The sequence below is a fragment of the Argiope bruennichi genome, chromosome 5 (genome assembly GCF_947563725.1).
Source record: "Argiope bruennichi chromosome 5, qqArgBrue1.1, whole genome shotgun sequence".
In the NCBI taxonomy this organism is placed as follows: Eukaryota; Metazoa; Arthropoda; class Arachnida; order Araneae; family Araneidae; genus Argiope; species Argiope bruennichi.
Window position 1 is genome coordinate 66,779,786 of NC_079155.1, and position 22,184 is coordinate 66,801,969.

Here is a 22,184-nt window from a genome sequence, read left to right on the forward strand (position 1 = left end):
TTTAAGAATAAATTACTTGTAGTAACGTTTCATAGAAAATATGAAAACATGTCTTTATTATAATATTATGGCCGTTAGATAATTATTATAACCATTAGATAGAATACTTGTTATCATAAATTTATTATGATATTTGAGATGGCAAAGTTTCTTCGCTAATTTTTATAATTGTGCATCGTAAATCAGGTTTGAAAACTTTCGATATATGCAGTTCTCAAACTCGTAGGCTTTAAAGTAAGTATACAAATCACGAATGCGTTATGAATTACTTACAAAGAAATCTGAACCATTAAAAAGCGATATATGAAATGATATTAAGAATTTTAAGTTTATCAAGATTTTATTCGATTTAAAATTAACCAAGATATACAGGGTGATCAAGAAATAAAAGAAGGCGTTCGGAGCCCTGTAGCGTGTTATATATTGGACGAAATATAACAAAATTTGGCCACCCTTCACATTAAAGTATGCGGTTTCGATTTATCAAGAAAAAATAGTATCGAAAAACGCCGAAAGGAGAAATCCTGGCGCTGCAAGTGAATAATGTGTGAAAAAATAAAACATAACAGTCAATGGAAACAGTAAATAACAACACACCAAAGACCAATGAAAAACGTTTATTATAGCAATTTATAAATTTGGCTCAAAGTGACCACCATCCTGATGTTCCAATAATTGCATGCGGTACACGAGGGTTTCGACGGTATTTCGCAACATATCGACATTTATTCGTCTGACATGTAACCGTATTTTATCTTTTAAAGTAGGAATGTCAAGAACATGCTTTGGATACACAACGCCTTTCAATAGCTCCACAAGCAGAAATCGTCCTCTGCTTGAAGGAACTTTTACGTCCTCTGCCTGGTTGCATACCAAGAATTCCTGCAGTTTCAAATTTTTCAACCATTCTTCGTAAGTTAGTTATGGTCATCGGTCTTCTAGTTGTTTCAACAGCCGGCATTCACGAAGAGCAGCACTGGCATTTTCATCCCACCGATAAAACAGTTTGACAAATAAGGTGCGTTCACGTAGTGACAACACAATCGACGGTCAAATTCTTGCAGAATAACATAAATCTCCGCAACCCTTCCTTTTATTCTCGATATCGTTTCACAAAGTACCCCTATATGCAAATTACATAATGAAGGTTTCGATCGTAGAGACAGAATTTTCCCTATTGGCGCTTTTTGGTACTAATTTTTTTCTTAGAAATTCCAAACTACATATTTTATTGTGTATGGTGGTCAAATTTTTTTATATTTCGTCCAGTACATAACACGCTACAGGGCTCCAAACAGCTCCTGTTATTTCTTGATCACCCTTTATATATAAGAGGATCATAATTAAAACACCCCCCCATTCTGAGCTATCTATACAGCGAACTACTTGGTGTAAAGGCCTCAAACAGACTATTCAAGACATGTGGAAACGGTTTATGCGAAAAAAAAATTATTCCAGAAACACCGATAGATGACGCTGTAAACAAAAATATGTTGAAAAGACTCAAAATACATATTTTTAACACGTTTCGTTCGAACGTATCAAACGTTCAATCAGAAAAACCTTATCGATGCAAGGGAAATTGCTCAATATGGTTCCCTTCTTCCAGATGTAAAGTTTGCATTCTGTGGAAGCTCGTTCAACCGTGGATCGTAATTGGTAGATTGAGATGCTTCTTACATGCAGAATGATATTGTCTTTCAAACCTGCCAAGGATACCAGACGTTCTCGATAAATAAGATTTTTTAAGTATCTCCAAAGCCAAAATTCACAGGGATTAAGAAGTGTAGAACGAGATGGTTATGTTACCCGAAAAGCACAAAGTTTTATTAATGATTATTCTATCATTAATAAAACGTTGTCGAAGAATCTGCTGTACCAGAGTTCTATGTATGGAAGCGCTTCGCATAAAGGTAAATAAATTAAGATATTGGCGCTGTTGTATTAGGGGTACAACAAAATTTTCGAACATGTTTTGGTAGCTCCCGGTCCTTTGCGTAAATTCTCAAGTCGACGAAACTCTCGAAATGCAGCTACAATGACAATTTCAGTTTCTTCATTAATTTTTTTTTAATTTCATATCAGCAATAGAAATAAGAAAGGAAAAAATTCCATACTGCATGCATGCTTTGTATTTTTAGCATATTTTTTGCTGTAGCGCGCCATCTATGATGTTCCAGTGTAGCTGATTGGTATGAGCGAGGATAGAACCCGGGACCTTGTGGCTCCCAGCCGAGTAACAAGACCACAAGACAAAAGAATTTGCCCGTGTTTTGTTGCTGTTATCTGGCTTATACGCTTTTCACCACAATACAATCTGTTTTTCTCCCACGTCTTGAATAGTATGTTCAACAATTTTGGAATCTATACACTGAGTAGTTTGCTGTATAGAGATCTCAGAGTAGGGCTGTTTGCGAAGCAGTAAAATATATATTTAATTATAAATTCCATGGGTTATTTTTTTATATGTTAAACATGACAGCATGAATGTTTTTTTCTTTCAATATGCTGTTTACAAGCATTAAAAAATGAGAGATCGAAAAATATTTCCACAGGAAATTCAAATGTAGTATTTAGAAATAACCTATCAAATGTTTTGACACCAGTAGGTATACCATTTTGCATATAAATTAGTTATAACCCATGTATTATTTCATGATAAAAGAGTGTTACATGTTTTCTTCCAAGACTCTATATACAAAAGCCTTGATTATTTTTCTTTATTTTTTAATAAAAATGAAATATTTTAAGAATTATGAGTTTTATTTCATATATTAATTCTCCTAGACTTTCTGATATTCAAAAGTTCTTTAGTATGCCAAAGAAGAATATGATTAAACATCCATGTAAATGTTTATCTTTCATGATTCATTTTCTAAGCTGAGTGAAAAAGAATTTGGTTTTGAGGTATGTTTAAAAAACATAATAAGGCTTATGCAAATTTGACATCGTTGTGATTTGAACTCTTTTGTTTGGATTTCGTTTCTCTAGAACCACATTAATTTCTTTCTTTTCTTTTCTACAAATTTGAATTTGTTTGTCTTTAAATAAAAAAAAATTATAAACTGGAAGTTGGCTGTATCCTGGTATAATTCAATAATGCATGAATTTTCTATTTAGAAGTATACAATTTTTGATTAATTTCTCAAATTAATTTTTTGTACTATTAAATTTAATGGTAATGTTGGCATGAATAAATGCTTCTCTAAAATTTTAAAATTAAAAACTCAATTTGTTTTTAGTTTATATTTAAATCTCCTCTAATAATAGGATAGAATGTGTGTATGGACAATGATTATTTTTTCAGAATTCCTACTTTAGCCGGCTATGACGTATTTTATGTCACAGCTATATCATAACGTCTATTTGGTTTTATTGCAGTACTATCTATGTGGAAAGTAAATATAAAACTGTTTGGTAATGATAATGAAATACCGTTCTGTACTCTTTGTTCTGATATCCAGTCAAGTCAAGTCATTAATAAGTTAGTTCATTTCTGTAAGTTAGAATATTATTTCTCAGTACAAGTCGTCCTACTTATTTAGCAGATAAATCGTCATCGTTATTTATAATTTTCAATAAGGAACGAATATAATTCTTTTTTAATGTCTGCCATATAAGTTATTGATATTCTATAAAATAGAGAATTTGACCTAGAGCTTGCAAATATGGTACAGAAAGGTACATATGGTACTATGGTACATATTCTGAAGCATGAAAAAGCGATTTCTGAGCTATTTTTAAGCCTTTAATCAATTAAAAATCAATCTTTTTTTTCTGCGATGACTCCTTAAAATAATATCGTACAAAATTAAATTTTATCCTGTTCCGAATTTTAAGAATCCATTTTTTAATTATACCAACTTAATAATCGTGCATTTTTATCAGAACTTTGTCAATTTTTTTACCAAACGTTTTTGCCCTAACTTTCAAGAATAAACCACATTGTTGCCCAACCGGAATTTAATTTCCATTGTTCCATCGATATTTAATCGTGTGCATTTAATCGCGTCATTGCTTAAAATTAAGGAAGAAGGAATTGGTTTAATATTTATTTAGTTTTCATGACGAATGAAAAAGAGATGTTAGAGTACCATGAAATCTTGAAGATAAATCAATTGAGCAATTACATTTTTAACTGCAATATGATGTTATAAGATTTGTCACAATTCAATAAGTTCTTATACACGTTGAATAGAATAAGTGTAGATTGATTAATTTAATACGTCTTTATTATCTATGAAATCTCAATGATTAAAAATGGTTCGTTGACTGGATCATGGCTTTAAAGTTACTTCTGAGAGATTTAAGATTAACTAACACAATTAATATCCTTGACGAACCAGTTGATATCAAAGAGATGGTTCATACGTAATAAATTGCAAATTGCTTTATGCTACTGCTTCAATCGATATTGAAAAATAATATTCGAGTATTTCATTTTGCGTTTTTTTTATTTTGAGAACAATTACGTAGTTAAAAATAATAAAGAAATTTGGAAATATTTTACATGGCATGCATGTGAAACTGAAGAAAAACATGGAAATCATGGAAACGATGGAATTCACAGTATACATAGTTACTTCATTCATTTTCAGCATATAGTTCATGATATAAGAGAATATATCTAGAAAAACTCAAGATAATTTGAAACCGTTTAAATTTGTAAAACTAATTCAATTAGTTTAAATTTATTAAACTTGTGATTTCAGAACATTTGATAGTAGATTTCAAAAACTCACTCAGTGAAAACTCAGACTGTATTGAAAATCTTGCTCATAACTCATTATTTAAAGGCATAAAATGTTAATTTCAGAGGCATTATGAATTTTGTAAAGATTCTACTAAATTAATTTCTCTTTTAAAATACCATTCATCACAGAATTTTTCAATTTTGAAATCATCGGTAACCGAAAAATTGGCAAAATTACGTAATTTTAACTTTTTAACTCCACATCAAATATTTTAGAAAACTGTGGAGATAGTATATTCTTCAGAAATTCTGTATTTTCAGCGCCATTGTTCACAATTTTCTTCTATTGATTTAATAACGCTTTATACTATTAATTTTCTTTATACGTCCATTTCTTAACATAATTCAAAAAATTTCCAGCAAACTGTGAAAGTAAATCAATTATTCCAATTACATTATTTTTCCATATGGAATATTATAACGGTAGTTATTTAATTAAACCAATTGCTAACTAGTATTCAGCTTCTAGGCCTCAACCAATTCTCTACAAACGTGCATATTATTAGTGGAATCATCAATTACGATTCAAATCAAATTATAAATTAACTGCAGCAACCGGTTACTAATCTAACTGTTCTAAATCAAGCTGTTACAAACTAATAAATCATATTATAACACTGCTTTCAATTTGATTTTAGTTGTCTAATGAAATTTGATATATGATGGGAATTTATTTTGAATTAAATAAAATATTGTTTAATTTCATTTATAAACATTGCACCGTAAAAATGAACTCAATCAATACAGTTATTTTAACTGCTTAAGTGTCATATCGTTATTTTAAAAACTAAAGTACAGAGTGTAATTTCTAACAGAGATACTAATCTCTATTTCATATGAAAAATGTTGTAATAATAATAAAAAAAAAGAAAGGAAATGAAAGATACAAGATAATAAAAATGTATATTTGATGAATTTATATTACTTATTAAAACATCTTAGCACGATAATAATTTGAGTTCAATTCGTCTTTCATTTAAGTTTAAAATTTAATGTGATCACATAATAGAATAACATGCTCACTAAAATTCGATTTTATGTAGTAGGAATGTGGATGGATAGAAAACTAAAATTAAAATAATGGAAAGATTTATTGTAAAATATATTTCAAATAATTAATAAAAAGTTATTGACATTTTTAAAGAAAAATTGTATGAAAATAAAATTAACATCAATTTTTGAATTTTAAAGTTTTGTACAAATGGATTGTTACAAACTTCCAAATTTTAGAGAAAGTTGGCTAATATCTTGAAAAGAAAAATAATTATTTTAATGGGCAGTGACTTCCTAGGATTAAATGTTTGCTACATTTTGTATCTATAGGTCGAATTATTTTTCAGTATGTTCATGTCTTCTTACTTTCTGTAAAATGAAAGATATGAAGAGAAATTATTTTAACAGTCAGAAAATGTGAATTCGAATTTTTGGCTAATCTTCCAATTGAAGACTTTCCTGAATCCCGTTGAAAACTTTCCGCCTGGAAACAGTAATTCAAAAATACTTTGAGCCGGAGGGGAGAAATTCGGTATACGGATTTAACATCGAATTTGCAAATTTCTTTCAAATATCGAACGAAATCTTTTCATAGGAAGTCTAGTTGCCCAGCTGTTTGAGAACAAGCAAACACAATATCTATAAAATATAAAGAGCTTGGCAGATAAAATTTCGTTTGCAAGGGGTTGATCATCTTTTACCGTACACTTTGCAAATAACAATATAAACAGTGTAATTCAAAAGCTTCGAACTTATAAAAATAATATTCCGTATAAGATTCTGCGCTAATTGTAGATTTATGCCAAATTTTGGATTCAACCATTCGAAATAAAGTCATCCAAAATATAGATTTAGTTTCCTGCTGCATATGTATTAACTGCATGCCAGCGATGACTCGCCATAACAAATAGCCAAAGATTGTTTACTAGATTCAATAAAAACGCAGGATACGAAAAAAAAGATTGATTATTTATAACTACAGTTTACCGTTGTCACGCGAAAATTGTATAATATTTGGTTTTCTTTACTGCATTTCGAAGCATGAAGTCTTTTAAGAAAAAATTAAGTCCTCGTATCTGTCACGCTTTGGCCATGGTATTCAATTTTATGCAGTGAGAAGAAAATAATACTCTTTAAGATAATAATACTCTTTTTTTGTGTGTGTACATGTCGAAATTTTCAGATAGTATGAAAACCTGCAACTGTTATCATGTAAACAAACGTGCGAGCTTATCGAAGTAATTTCAGATATATTTGTAGCAAAATGAAATAAAGTTTTGTATATTTCTCACTGACCTACAAATGTATTTCTGTAATAATTGATATATGAATTATAAATGAAAATATAATAATTTGCATTGTCTACTGCATTCAAATTTCGCTTTGTATTTGGAAAGATATACAGGTGTTGTATTCTTTTTTTAGAAAATTTTAAAACTCCATTATTATTTTAAAGGCTTATATATTAAGAACAATTCATAGAACCAAAGACGTTTTAAATTATGAAAAATTATATATCAGAAGCGTTACTTATAAAGGAAGTTTTATGTATTCATAATTCCTATTAAATTTTAGTTATCTTGCAAAAGTTTAGGATTTCCAAATCATCTGATCTTAGATAGAAATTTTGCATACGACTCATAAATTGAAGCACTGAAACCAAAATGCATAAAAATATCATTTGTCGCAACGATTACTCTTCTCGAATTTCATGAGAAAACCCGAAGCTAATCTGTTATTTCACGTCAAAGGCGAGATACCATATTTCATCCATATTCATTTCACCCAAGTGAATCTGTATCTATTGTGCTCTTAAATTCTGAGCATAAACCATTAATCGAAGCTCCGGATCTCTCTCATCGTTCCTGGGTAATCAATTTCTGGACAGATAAAGATTATTGCTCTCATTCTCTTTCATTGAGTGTTAGCAAAGAGATCTAATGGTCATTTTATAAATACTTAAATGAAAAAAAAATAGTAATTTATTTCTCGTTTGGGCTTTATCATTTGCATTATCACTTTAGACTTTATTCTCAGCGACAATTTGCGTTGAACTATGCATTTTTTTTTGTTTTTGATGCCATATACATTTTTATTTATTTGAAATAGCTGAAAACATTGGAGGAGTTATTGATTGCAATTATTTTTTGTATTCTAAATAATCATTCTAAAAATTTTTTTCAGAGATACTTTTTTCCTATTTTGATGTTCAAACAGAATATAAGATATATGACTAATTATCTGTGACTCAAAAATAATCTAATAACACAAAGCACACTCTTTGTTTATTTGAAATAGCTGAAAACATTGGAGGAGTTATTGATTGCAATTATTTTTTGTATTCTTAATAATCATTCTAAAAATATTGTTCAGATATATTTTTTTTCCTATTTTGATTTTCAAACAGAATATAAAATACATGACTAATTATCTGTGACTCAAAAATAATGTAATAACACAAAGCACACTCTTTGTTTATTTTAAATAGCTGAAAACATTGGAGGAGTTATTGATTGCAATTATTTTTTTGTATTCTAAATAATCATTCTAAAAATATCGTTCAGAGATACTTTTTTCCTATTTTGATGTCCGAACAGAATATAAGATATATGACTAATTATCTGTGACTCAACAATATTGTAATAAAATTAGTACACTCTTTGTTTATTTGAAATAGCTGAAAACATTGGAGGAGTTATTGATTGCGACTATTTTTTGTATTCTAAATAATCATTCTAAAAATTCATATATACATATTTTTCCTATTTTGATTTTCAAACAGAATATAAAATACATGACAAATTATCTGTGACTCAAAATAATGTAATAAAATTATTCTCGATATAGATTTATTTCAATAACTTTTTTATTATTTAATTGATTTGATAGGAGCATTATAATATAAATATCAAAATCTTCAAATTCGATAGAATGCATGCATGTAAGAAAAAGAAAGCAGAGTTAAAACACATTTTCAATAGATCATTCAACTGGTAAATTCTTCAATGAAAATTAAGTAAATTAATTATATATTAACTATTATCTATACTTTAATGTTGATGGAACATATAGATGCGCCTAGAATACAGACTAATTCAGTTTTATCTTATAAATATTTGCGTTTCATATATTCTAATTTCAGAAATAAAAGGTGTTCTGTTCTCAAACAAGAAACTAAACCTTTGTAACCGAAAATAATTATTTGGGAACAAATATTATATATATAATGTAAATTTCTTATTATTAGAGAAAGAACGAGATGTTTTTATTATTAAAAAATATAAAAAAAATATTTCCTAAAGTATTGGTTTTTAATAACACATTGAAAATTTATTGTAACTTGATAATTTTTAAATTTATTTTCTAAAGTATTTACTTTTAATAACAAATTGAAAATGTATTTCGATTTGATAATCTTCAAATTCATTACCTCACATCTGTAGGGCTCAAAGAAAAAAATGAAAAAAAATCACATCAAAGTTAGTGTATAGTCGCAATAGTATGCACAGACACAGTACTTAAACACTTACTTTTTATTCTAAAATAATACGAACAATAATAATAAATTATTGTTTGTTGTGTAGCTTGAAAACTTTAAAAATATATGATATTTTTCATTGTAAATAGATTCTTAAAAATATATTAAAACGAAGAAATAAATAAATTAAAATTTGTCAATGTTTTTAAATATTACAGTATAAAATGTTTTTGAAATATTAATATTACATTATTATTATTAAATATAAATATTAAAATATAAAATGTTTTTTTAAATATTACAGTATAAAAAACTACATATTTGCAATACAATTTAATTTAATATAAATGAATAAATTTAAAAAATATATATTTTGTGAAAGAGATAACAAATTCCATTATTGCAATGAAAAAATAAAAGTTAATGTTTACTATTTTTCTCCTGATAATTATATATGTATATATATGTGGGATTTCCCAAGGTACAAACAGTTCAGTTTCCTTAAGATTCAAATTTTACTCTCAATTCAAACTTGGGAATAATTATTCTACGAGATATTTACAAATACTGATAAACAGTCCAATCTATGAATTATTACTCAAATGGCCACAGAATCATTTCAAATCTTAGTAAATTTCATAGGATTTAATTATCTAGCATGATAGGTAGAGATGCAGGATATAGATGGATTTGCATACGCTTTGAATTAAGGATCTCTACCGTCGGTTTCCATGAGTCCACAGACCATCAATCTTTCAGGGAGCTCAGTTTCATTCAATCGTGCTTCCCTCATGAAAATTAACTCAGCTGCATGATTATGCTTGAGTTAATTCACAATGATAAGTAAATCATAGCTGCATGCTTAATACAGTATCACAGATGCATGCTTAATACAATATCATAGCTGCATGCTTATACAATATCAGTTTTAATATTATGCTATACAGTTTTGTTTATAAAATACAATGGGTTTTTTTTGTAAATTCATTCATGTAAAATAAGTGGCTTAAAGAAGAATTATCTTAATTGTATTTAAAGGAAAGTGTGTTTTACTTTAAAGACAATAAAATTTCGTTTCAAAAATTCGTGAGAGCCACTTGAAAATGATTTTACCTCTCAAAAAATTAATAAAGACAATGAATTTTTTTAAAATAAATTCATTTGTATAAAATAAGTGACATAAATTGAAGTTATTGCAATTGTATTTACAAGAAAATGAGTCTAATTTAAAAAAATAATTATTATTCTTTTTAAAAATCCGTCTCTGACAGTCTCTTGAGAATGATTTTATTTCTCAGACGTTTGGTAAAAAGTGAGTAAAACTACTTTTATATAATTCTTTGTTTGACGCATTCAGCTATTTATTTCCGATGTTGTCATTCATTTTCTTTTTAAATTGTGCAAATAAATTGTTTTATTTCAAAAATTCTTTAATAATATCTTCTATGACTTATTAAAAAATAAGCTTCTCCTCTTATAGACTTTCTAAATAATTTTTTTGGTAAAATCAAAATCTCCCGGCGTGCGTGCAAAAGAATTAAGGGTTTTAATATCTGAAAATAAACCGTGTGCAGAATGCTTATATATAATTGGTTTTCTCCATGGTTTAAAATTAAAAAGAATGTTGAAATCAATATTCCACTTAATTATTTTTTGCAGTTATGAAAAACTTTAGACCTTATTTATGTTCTTGCTGCTTTTCAATGTTAGAAATTTAGACAAGGGTTCATTGAATATCTTTACATTCTAGTTATGGAAGAATTTATGAAAAATTATGTATTATGATTGGAATTGTTTTATTTTTATGCTAAATGTATTATCTGGTTAATAAAGTTATACAAAAAGCATTTTTTAATAGTGACTTAGAAACTATTTTCTAAATTGTTGGAGATAGACATATAACATATAAAAATGTCTAGTCTATATGAAAATTACTTTGAATGCCGTAAAGAGTTACATTTTAAGCCGTTTTAGTCAATAACTAAAACGGTTATCAATTATCAATGAATCAATATTTCATGCAATGCAGTTATCAATGAATCAATATTTTCATACATCGTATTTGGTAAAATATTCGTGGTACACTAATATAAAAAAAATGTCCCACTCTTTTGTAATTAGAACTGATTTAATTTTGAATGTCACGATTTTAGGCAATGGTTATTTAAAGAAAGACTCTGTTTCCTCTAGAGGTAGTTTTACTAAATTATGGGACACAAAAGATACGTCAAAATGCATAAAAATGGAACTATCATGATCTTCTGATTAAAGAGAAATGCATACAAAAACAAACGTTATTAATATAGAAACCACGACACATAATATTCGGCCCTTTAAAGCATATTGATACAAGAAATATAAAGATGGAAAATTTATGAATACAATAAAAATAGAAGTTATTTTCAGCAATAATATGATATGATATATACATGCGTGAATATATTTATATGTTTCTTCGAGTACTTGGCATTGCTTACCTATGCAGTTTGCTTCATAATAAGAAGTTCTTCCGATATTTTAATTAATGTTAATTAAAATATTTATAGATTCTTATACAATTACACACTCTAAAAACCTAACGAAATTAAAAATATATATTACATGATATGATAATCACCTTCTTTTAGCCAGTGGATAGGAAGAAAAGCAAAATAAATGTTGTAGCAGAAATGAGTTTTAATATTTTTTGCGATAATTATTAAGATTAATAGCAAAATAATTAATAATATTAACAGCATGCATTTGGAAAATGATTTTTATCCTTGCTTAAGAATATTTTTGTCCATGTTACTAGATTTCCCAACTCTCTCCCGTTTATATGTGGTTCCTTGAAAAATGTAAAAAAATACTAAAACTTTATTTTTCTACAGATATATGAAGGAAACACATACCCTTGTGACTGATTAAGGCTGTATTAAAACATGCACATAAGTTGCTAAAAATAAGAATGCAAAATGCTTCTAACGCAGAATAAACAGTCTCCCGCTCTTTCAGCAGTGCGAATTATAAAATTTGAACTAACGTCAATTGACTACTTATAGGTTAATGTTAATTGCTATGGCAGGGGAATTGGTAAGAAGGAGGTGTTCCAGTGTCATTCTCGTCAAATGTCCAAGCTTCAAGATTACGATGTCAGACACAAAATTACCCCAATTTTAGCTCAATACATTTATAAGTACAGCGGAAGTAAAAATTTGTAACATGGGTTTGTTTGGTGTTTTTTAGCGCAATAGCCATATTTGGCTATTCTTCACCAAGCAAATCTGTAACGTGGGAAACCCTACATTATGAATAAACCTATAGGGATTCGAGATAAATAAATATTTGGATCATAAAAATAATTTTATTTATAATGCATTGCGATGAATAAAGTTTGAATTTGTTTTCAGTTAAAACATGTAGCTACGGTAAACACATTTAACAATGCAATAAATAAATTTAGAAATTATTAAGAAAAAAAGAGGATTTTATTAATATTAATTACTTTGGCGTGGAAGTTAACAAGAAGAAAGTTTTCCAGTATCGCCCTCGTCTAATGATCAAGGTTCAACATTTCAATGTTCTTCCCAAAATACCCCTCGTTTTACTTCAAAACACTTGTAGACGTAATTGAAGTAGAAATACCTGCATGTGAATTCTTGCATGACGAATAAACATATATGGATTCGCTATAAAGAAATTTCTGCATCATGAAAATAAATATTTTATAACCCATTGCAATGAATAAATTTTGAAATTTTTATGCAATTAAAAGATGTAGTTAAAGTGAACATACTTAACAATGGAATAAATTTCAGAAATTGAAAAGAAATAAAAAACAATCAAAAAGATGAATTCATTTTAGTTTTTAAGGTAGGTTTTCCTTAATACTCATATTATTTCCTTACTATTCATATGCGCAAGCTAAATTGTATGTTTAAAATGTATAGCACTTTATCACATAGAAACTTTACTGAGTTTTCTAAGAACTGTATCAGGAAAACATGTTGCGTTCAAATCAAAATGAAATCCTTTTACCATCTCCCCCCCCCCATCTTATCTGTCGTTGCGCAGAAAGACGAGAAAGAGCGTTGAACTGATAATAATTGGTGATTTATTGCTACGCACGGAACATAATCTGCAAGAAAGCTAACGAGAAAAGCTACCGATTCAGATTTGTTTCTTATCGAAAGAAAGAATTGTTTGCACTTTCTTACTTCCCGGTTTGCAATTTATAATGCTGGCTTTATTTCTTTTTTCCCCCAAGGAATAAAAGTATTTTTTGTTTTGTTCATTTGATGCAAATTTAAATTTTACTTTCTGAAAAATCTGTAATAAGATAGGTAGAAGTAAGCTTGTGAAACCTCTAGGAAGAAGACGAGTTTGTTACAGGAAATATGCTACATATATATTTTTTAAATTATCATGCAAAAAATGCCTGGCATATTATCTATTTCACATTTAACTTAAAGTATAATAAGATGGGTGTTTTGTCATCCAAAAGGCAAAATAATATGGTTTCGCATTCTATGTTCCTCAGGCCATAATTAACTTGAAAAATCATATTATTCATTCAGCCTTAATATAACTCCCTCTTTGAAGTCATCTGCAACTAACTAAACGAGCAGAAAAAACTAAAATTTCATATAGAGACTCAGGAATGTGTGGGAAAATTTATATTGCGAAATAAAATTAAAGGAGTTAATGAAATAAGATTTTGATATTTTCAGAACGAAAACGGCTAGCAAGGAATCACAAGGCAAATGAGCTATGGAGATTTCGTTGATCATTTAGTAATATAACATGTAGTTACAGAAATGAATAATTACTGTATGAAATTTGCAGAAAATAACCTTTTTTAATGAAAATTCTGTCTTTAGCCTGTGTAACATTTCCGCTCTGACCTTCTTGTATGCATGGTTTTATCCAATATATTATGATGACTAGTACGATAGGCACTGGATTATTTGCTCTTTTTAAATTCACAATATTGTTATGTTAATTATTTATCCAGATACTTCTACTTTACTTATTACAAAGTAGAAAAAAAGCAGCATTCGTTTCTAATTTTTTTTATCAATTCTTTTCATAAATGTTTGTAATTTCTGAAAATACTTATTTTTTATATTTTTTGTAAGTATTTTTGTTTAATAAATTACCTATGTAATGTATATAAAATTGCTCAGTGATCGGGTAGTTACATGTACTAAAGAAGAGACATTTACAGAAGCTGCAAAATTAAAGAACACACACATACAATTAAAAATTAGCTGCACAATTAAAAAAGCCCCAATTGTTACTTTTGCAGCTTTTTTCTTGCGGAATTGAACCTGCCATGACTTTGACTATTCACATATAAAGGCTGAATATACAATACTACATATAAAAGAAGATGTAGCTATCTCAGAAATATTCAAAACAAAAACCTGGTAACGTTTACTGGATACAGAGAGCCTTCCTTCCCTAGCTGAAACATTGATTTCCTAAGTCTTATCTTAAATATGTGTAACATGAATTTCGAAACAGTGTGCATATTTATCCTCTCTAATAGAGGATTAAGAAGAAAATGGCTTAGTTGAAGAAATTTATATATATTTTTTTTACTCACAACTTGAAACATGGCTCGAAGGTATGGCACATGGCTCGAAACATGGCATTTTGGTTTAGAATAAATGTAATATAAAATGGTACTCAGCTTCCCTGCCTTCAAAACTAATTAGAGGCAATATTGCATCAAGTCATGGATAAATGGAAATTTATATGACCTTTGATGAAACTTTATACAGTATCCTTAGAAAAGGAGTGATGATGTTCTTAGATATAACTAAAAATTTCGTAAAATGTTTAGTATCAAACATTCTACAATATAAATTCTTATTGTCTGTTTTTTGGAAGACACGATTTTTCTAACAAAGTTATTGATAGTAGAGTTACTTAATTTCCTTTTTCACTTATTTCACGACATTAAGACAGGTTAAAGTGAAGCTTATAAAAAAACAAAACCAGATCGAAGGTAAAAAAATGTCCCAAAACTTCATTCGTCTGTCTCGTAATTAAAGCCTTTGACACTGTATCAAATGCCAATATTGTTAATAATTTGAAAATGTTGGGAGTTAGATTAGTGATAAAATGAAAAGTAAAAGAAAAAAATCTTCAGTGAAAATAATAATAAATAATAAATGAAAAAAAATAATAATTAATAATATAAAATAAATCTTGAAATTAGTAATAAATAATAATAATATAATTAATAATTAATGAATAATAATAATAATAACATATTCAAGAAATAATAACCATTGAAACATAACTCAAAAGTTTAATTGAAATTTGATTTTAGATGATTAAGACTGCAAATATAATCATTTCTGATTATTTTTCTTTTATCTTGAAGCAGTTAAATAAACACATAGGTCGATAGTCGATGGAAGTAGGAGAATCTATGGTATGTTATGAGATACTATACATTATGAATTATGGGATTATAGTTATTAAAATAACTTTTGCTTAGTCAATCTTACATAAATTCTGAAAGAAAATTATTTGAAAAACGCTTTCAGAAGCGAACAAAGGAATGAGCAGGTTCTGCTCATAAATAAAAGCTTGTTTATACAGAACTTCTTGAAAAATTGTGCTTCCGCGGCAAAATTCTAGTATATATTTTATATTTAAGATAGAAGCAAACTGTTTCTCAAATGTTTATAAAAAACGAGTCCCTTTTTTTAACTTCCAAATGCTCAATATATGCGCATTTTGTCGTGGAATATATTTTTGTAAATTTTTTTGTATGCTTGTGTTTGTACTTGGAATAAAAGACGAAATTCTTATTCTCCGTGGTATCTTCAAATTGAGAGCAAGTGTTTCGGAAAGTAACTGCCGCAAGCTATGATTCTCTGAAGTTTCACGCGTAGTTGAGCAACATTCTTGAAATAAGCATAATTTATATTTACTGTGAAGAAACAATATTCATCTTGTATGAAAGTGCATTCTATATAAGCATGAAAAATTGCTATCGGTGAATGTTTTTGTTACAGAACAGCATTTTCTAAAGCATTTGTCTTATTATAAATCATGAAAGAAATTTGAAGTGATTCTATTCACTTCAATAATTTTTATTTCCATTGTCTTTTTAATGTGCTCATTATTTAATATTTCAGAATAAAGATTTGCTGTATTAGCAACAATTGTCAAATAATATCTTAAAGATATATTTGCAATATTATGTGGCATTCAGAATACCGAACAATATCGTGGAGATATCGGGCGTTATCTTGTACCAATGAGAAATTAGTAAACATGCTTCACATTTTGAAACTATAGGAGTCGTGCTTTAGGATTCTTCAAATAAATTAATTAATTATAGTTTCATTTAAAGAGCCACAACTTGCTGAACTTCTACATCGCAGCAACATAAACTCAATTATTCTATAACAACAATTTTTTTACGAATCTAACTCTACCAAATTTCAGTTTCCGGATTATTGGCTGGATTTCTTTTCACTAGTGATACAGTAATGCTGTGGAATCGAGTTACCTCCACTCTAATGACTGGACGTTCAATCTACGGGCGTAGTTGCACCGTGACTGGTTTCGGCCACTGTGACTAAACCTCATTTCTCGCCCCTGAACTTCAGTGACGATGGTCATGTTACTACTCAGCAGGATTCACGAGAGAGGAAATACTCTTTCATAATTATTTTGCATAAATCTAAAGAATGTGAATTGGAGGTTAAGAGAAATGAAATATGGAGAGTTAGATACTGCTTGAGGAGTCAAGTCATTATTAATCGTTTTACATCGATGGATTGAGTCAGAATATTGATACATATTTCAAATTTTTGTGTCAAAATTACATACTTAATTAATTTTTTATATCTTTGATAGTTTTTGAAAATTAGTCTTCTATGTATTATAACGGACAGAGAGCTAAGGATTCAATAAATGGGATCCAAAATTTTGCTGCATTAAAATAATAAATTTCATTGAGCCTTATAACGTCTCTTGTTTTCTAATTTGTAGATTAAGTAACTACATTCACACTGAAGTAATGGTAGACGGACATCACGAAGATGAAGTGAAAACTATGAGATATCTATAAATATTTTGAAGTAAAGAAAATATCATGGTAATCATTTTGGAGATTGATGATGATCAAAAATTTCACTATTGAATTTTCGAAATTCATTAAAATATCATACGTTTTTTAGCAATTAGAAAGCATTCATTATCGCGTACTTCATAAATGATGATTTGAAAAACTGGCTGAATGCTTTCGTACATTTAAGAAAAATAGTTAAGAGTTAAATCCAAATGTAAATATTTTATTAAATATAAAGTACACGAATTTTTAAGGTAAGACTCTTCGTTTAATAATCTACTTTCATTTGATGACAGAAACTAATTGTGAAGGAAAAGTTTTATGAAAAACAAAGTTTTAAGAGAAAAATAATTCTCAAAAGACCGCTTGAACACTAAACAATTCATTGACAGTTCCGGTGGCTTTGAACTGACTCGTCTGAAAAAGCTTAGAATGTCAGTCAACGGTTTTTGTCAGATTAATGCTATGAAGAACAAAGAGCTTGACAAAATGCTACTGGTCAGAAACCTTAAAGTCCCAGACATGTTCTTTTTCTTCTTTAGAAAAGCTTGCTTTATAAATTGTAGAGATTATCATTAATTGTGTCAGGGTGACAATTCTAATCCTTAGTAGTGTCTGTCAGAAGGATATTTTGTATAGGTGACGTACATTTTCTCGAAAAGAAAAATGTAAGTTAAAAAGTTTTGGAACAAGACTTGCCTTTGCATCCAACTCGAATAATTTCATTTTTATTTTCTCCTCCAAAATTTTATGATTTTATTTTAAGTTTAAGTTGCTCAAACACGTTATTTAATTTCTTTGATAAAATTGTTAATTTGTGATTAGTTTGAAGTTTTATGAAGAGATTATATAATAAACATTTCAAGAATGTTTAAAGAATTTATAATTATAAGGCTTCAAAAGATGACTCACTTGCCTTACAAATTTTTAAGGGAACTTATCATCTTTGCAAATTTGCAGATCTTGTCAATGAGGATTTAAAAATCGCAAAAGTTTTGGAATTATAGTCAAAAACTTAAAAAAAAGAAAAAATTGGAAGAGTAACCGGAGAATCATTTCGACTACTGTTTTGATACATCAGCATTTAGCTGTTGTAAAAATGAGGCATTCATTTTCGATGGAATATGCATTTCATGTTCTATTGATTGCAATGTTGTCAAGATGATGATTTATAATAATGCAACATGGAGCTACTAACTAACAAATAATGCAATAAGGAGAATATCAAATTTCAAATTTCATCTCCAAAATTACATATAAGCGGATGGCAAGTATACACAAAATATTATTTTAGTTATTTCAATAGTCACATAATCTTTAGAACAACTTTAGAACAAAAAATATTTTTATATAAATATTTGAATTTTTTTTATATTATAAATATTTAAAACAATATTTCTTAATGGATATTCCTGTCTAAATTTGATTTACAAATGCAGGATACATACATAGAGAGACTATGTCATATAACCTGTATTTCACTTGATATATGTTGTTGAAGTCTAAATACATTTTAATCGACTTTTCATTCTCTTCTCCATGTAGCTAAGATCTGAAACTTTCAACTTATGTGTGCTTTTTTCATCAAAAGGTATCTTTTCCATACTTTAAAATATTACCATTTATAAACACTTGATATGCACTGTTGCTCAGAAACAGTGTGTTTTCATTGATTCATATATGTAATCTAGAGCACCTCTTGCTTTATATGGATATTATATGCATGTTTTCATACCCCATGTCTCTACGCAATAAAAAAGATAAATTTATAAAAAATTAATGAATTAATTAATAATTATAAGAATGATTAAAAATACTACACATATTCTACTTAGTATGAGCTCTTCAAAAATGTTTCGATGCAATTTTGTTGCTAATGAGAGGATTAATCAATTATTTTTAGTTAAAATTTTATTCTGTGTTTTAAAGGTGTATGATGGGAGGTAATATGAAAAAAAATGATTAAGAATTTAAGATATAAAAGAAATGGAAACAAAGCCTATTCAAGAAAAATTAAAATATATAAAAAATTGGATAAAAATTTCTATAGGCATGAAATATTCTTCATATTTTACTTTTTGCTGTGAACTCCAAACTTTGATAAAAAAGAAATAATTTTCACTTTTTAAAAAGATGAAAGACTACTTAAAGAATATTTTTTAATCTTATACGAATATAATGTCTATCGTTGATGAAAGATTATGTAGCCATACACTTTTCGCACATGAAGTTGGAAGAATTCATCTTGAAAATGTTTCATTTGGTATTTGAATGTACATTCAGAATACCAGTAATAATTCCACAGTAGAATGAAATCCCATCGGCTTAAAATATAAAAAAGAGGATTTAAAAAAGCTTTATAAATATAAATGTTCAGTTTACTTTAGTTATATTAATGTCCTGTTTTAAAGAAACACTAGGGCTATTTTGCGATGGACCTCGAAATTTTGAACCGCGGTCAGATGACGAGAATGACACCTGAGCTGGCATCCCACCCTCTCTACACTACACCAGCTGAAGGACATTTGGCCCGAATGGATTTAAGGCGCACCAGACCCACTTACATGATGGTTCTTAGGTGAAATCGGGTCACAAACCTGAAACCCTACTGTTCCGAAGCCCGAGACCTTACCACCAGGCCACCGCGGTCGTATATAAAATGTCCAGTATTTCATGATATTTAGCACAGTAAATGATAATGAATGAAAAGAAATTCTGAGTCTTATTTCTGACTTAAGTATAAAGTGAATTTACTATGATGAAACTATTAAAATTTGATTTGGCATATAATCATTAAAATGAAAGCAGAGTGAAGCATATTTAGTATAATGAAAGTAAAGAAATAAACGCAATTCATGTTTTCATTTCTTATTTAATTACTAGCCATATATGGTAACAATCTGGTTCTCCGGCATTAATGCTGGCTAAAATTTTCAGTGAGATATTTTAAGTAATTTTATCTATTAATACCTTCTCTAACAAAATATTTTTATGTCTCAAATTATGATGGTCTTACAACTCATACTATTATAGAAGCTTAATGCCATCTTGCCCATTGTACTACGTCTCTCTCAAATTTTCTGTCCTTTCCTGTAAAATTTGAACTTCAAATTAAGGGAAAAGTCATAAAACAATTAACACAAAAAATATTTTGGTGAAATCAAAAATGCATTTTTAAAAAATAAAACAGAAAATGGAATCATTCAGTGTTGAAATCGTATGTGTATTACAGGATATTTTAATAATTTATACAATATATAGATTAATAATTTTATATTTTATAATGCATGCACTCATTCATTATATGATTCTGTTTTCAGATTTATTTTTAAAATGATTTAAATGATATAAGTAATATTTTATTTTGTTTCAGTCAATAAATATAATCTTGAAAATAGTTATGAAATCTAAATTTTTTTAATAATCTTTCTATCATATGAATCATATTTGGTAAAACAATCTTAAGAGTTTAACTTTTCAATGCTTCTTCTATCAATTCTGACAGACTTCTGAAGTACTAAATGTCAATATTTTAGGACAATTAAAAACTTATGAATTTTAGGCTATTCAACTTCGGTGAAACACAAGGCGCTGACTGGCGTATCTTCTTCAGAATGGTTAATGGAGTGGTCTTGTGCAATTTTATAAGTTAATAATATTCAAATTTTTTAATTTCCTTCAGTTTTAGCCGAAAACAGTGGAACTTTTTCTCATGTAAAATATTATTGTCTCAAGAATATTTTACTAAATATGACTTATAAAAGAGAGGATCTATATAAAATGTAAAATTCATTATACAACAAATCATTATTTAAACAATAATTGATAATTGATTTAATAATAAATTATATATATATATATATATATATATATATATATATATATATATATATATATATATATATATATATATATATATATATATATATATATATATATATATATAATGTTTGCTTCATATGCGACATAATGATTAAATTAATATTATTTATTTGTTTCAGTTCTTGTAAACAAACGTGCTGAACATTAACATTTTTCTTGGTGTAGTGAGCTGTAGGAATTAATTTAATCTTTTAATATGAGATATTGTTCTCTTGATGACAATAAATTGATAAAAGACAATTGTTTCTATGCATGTTTGCGCAGGTTAAATTTTTTTTACTCTGTGTGCATGTGAAATAAATTGTTGAAATATGCTTAAAATATTTTTTTTAAATTCTTTAAAATTTGGAAATTGCGATTCAATTTGTTTTTTTTTTTAAATTTGGGAAATGAATTATAGGCAAAAGATAATTAAAAAGATAATGTATCACTGAAAAAAATAATGCTTTGATTTTTAAAATTATAAAAAAAAATATTTATTCATTGTAATATTATTGGTTATCGCGGAAACTCAATTCTTTATGAAATGGTCCATCCTGTAAAGTGCCATATTTATTATAAGCAAGGTTTATATGAATTTACAACTTAGAATTTGCTAAACTTTAATTTGGCTCAATTCAATAAGATGGAATTCATTTTTCCCTTTGAAACTGAAAATTGAAAGAAAAGAATTCGTCATAAACAAATATCTAACTTTGATTCAATGTATGGAGAAGTACTTATTTAAACAAATCTTTTTTTGCATGGCAATTGTAATGAAAATGGCACTTTTTCGTTTCATTGGTATTTTAAATGAAAAAAAGAAACAACAGAAATATAATGTGAGAAATATCAAACATAATTATTTGCTTATTGCAAAGATGATAATTAAAAAAATATGCCGTGCAAAGGTTTTTAAAGTAAAAAATCCGTTGAAAATTTATTTGAATAATAATAATAATAAAAATGGTGAGAGTGGATTTTTTTTGAAAAATACATAAAAACGACGATTTAATTTATTT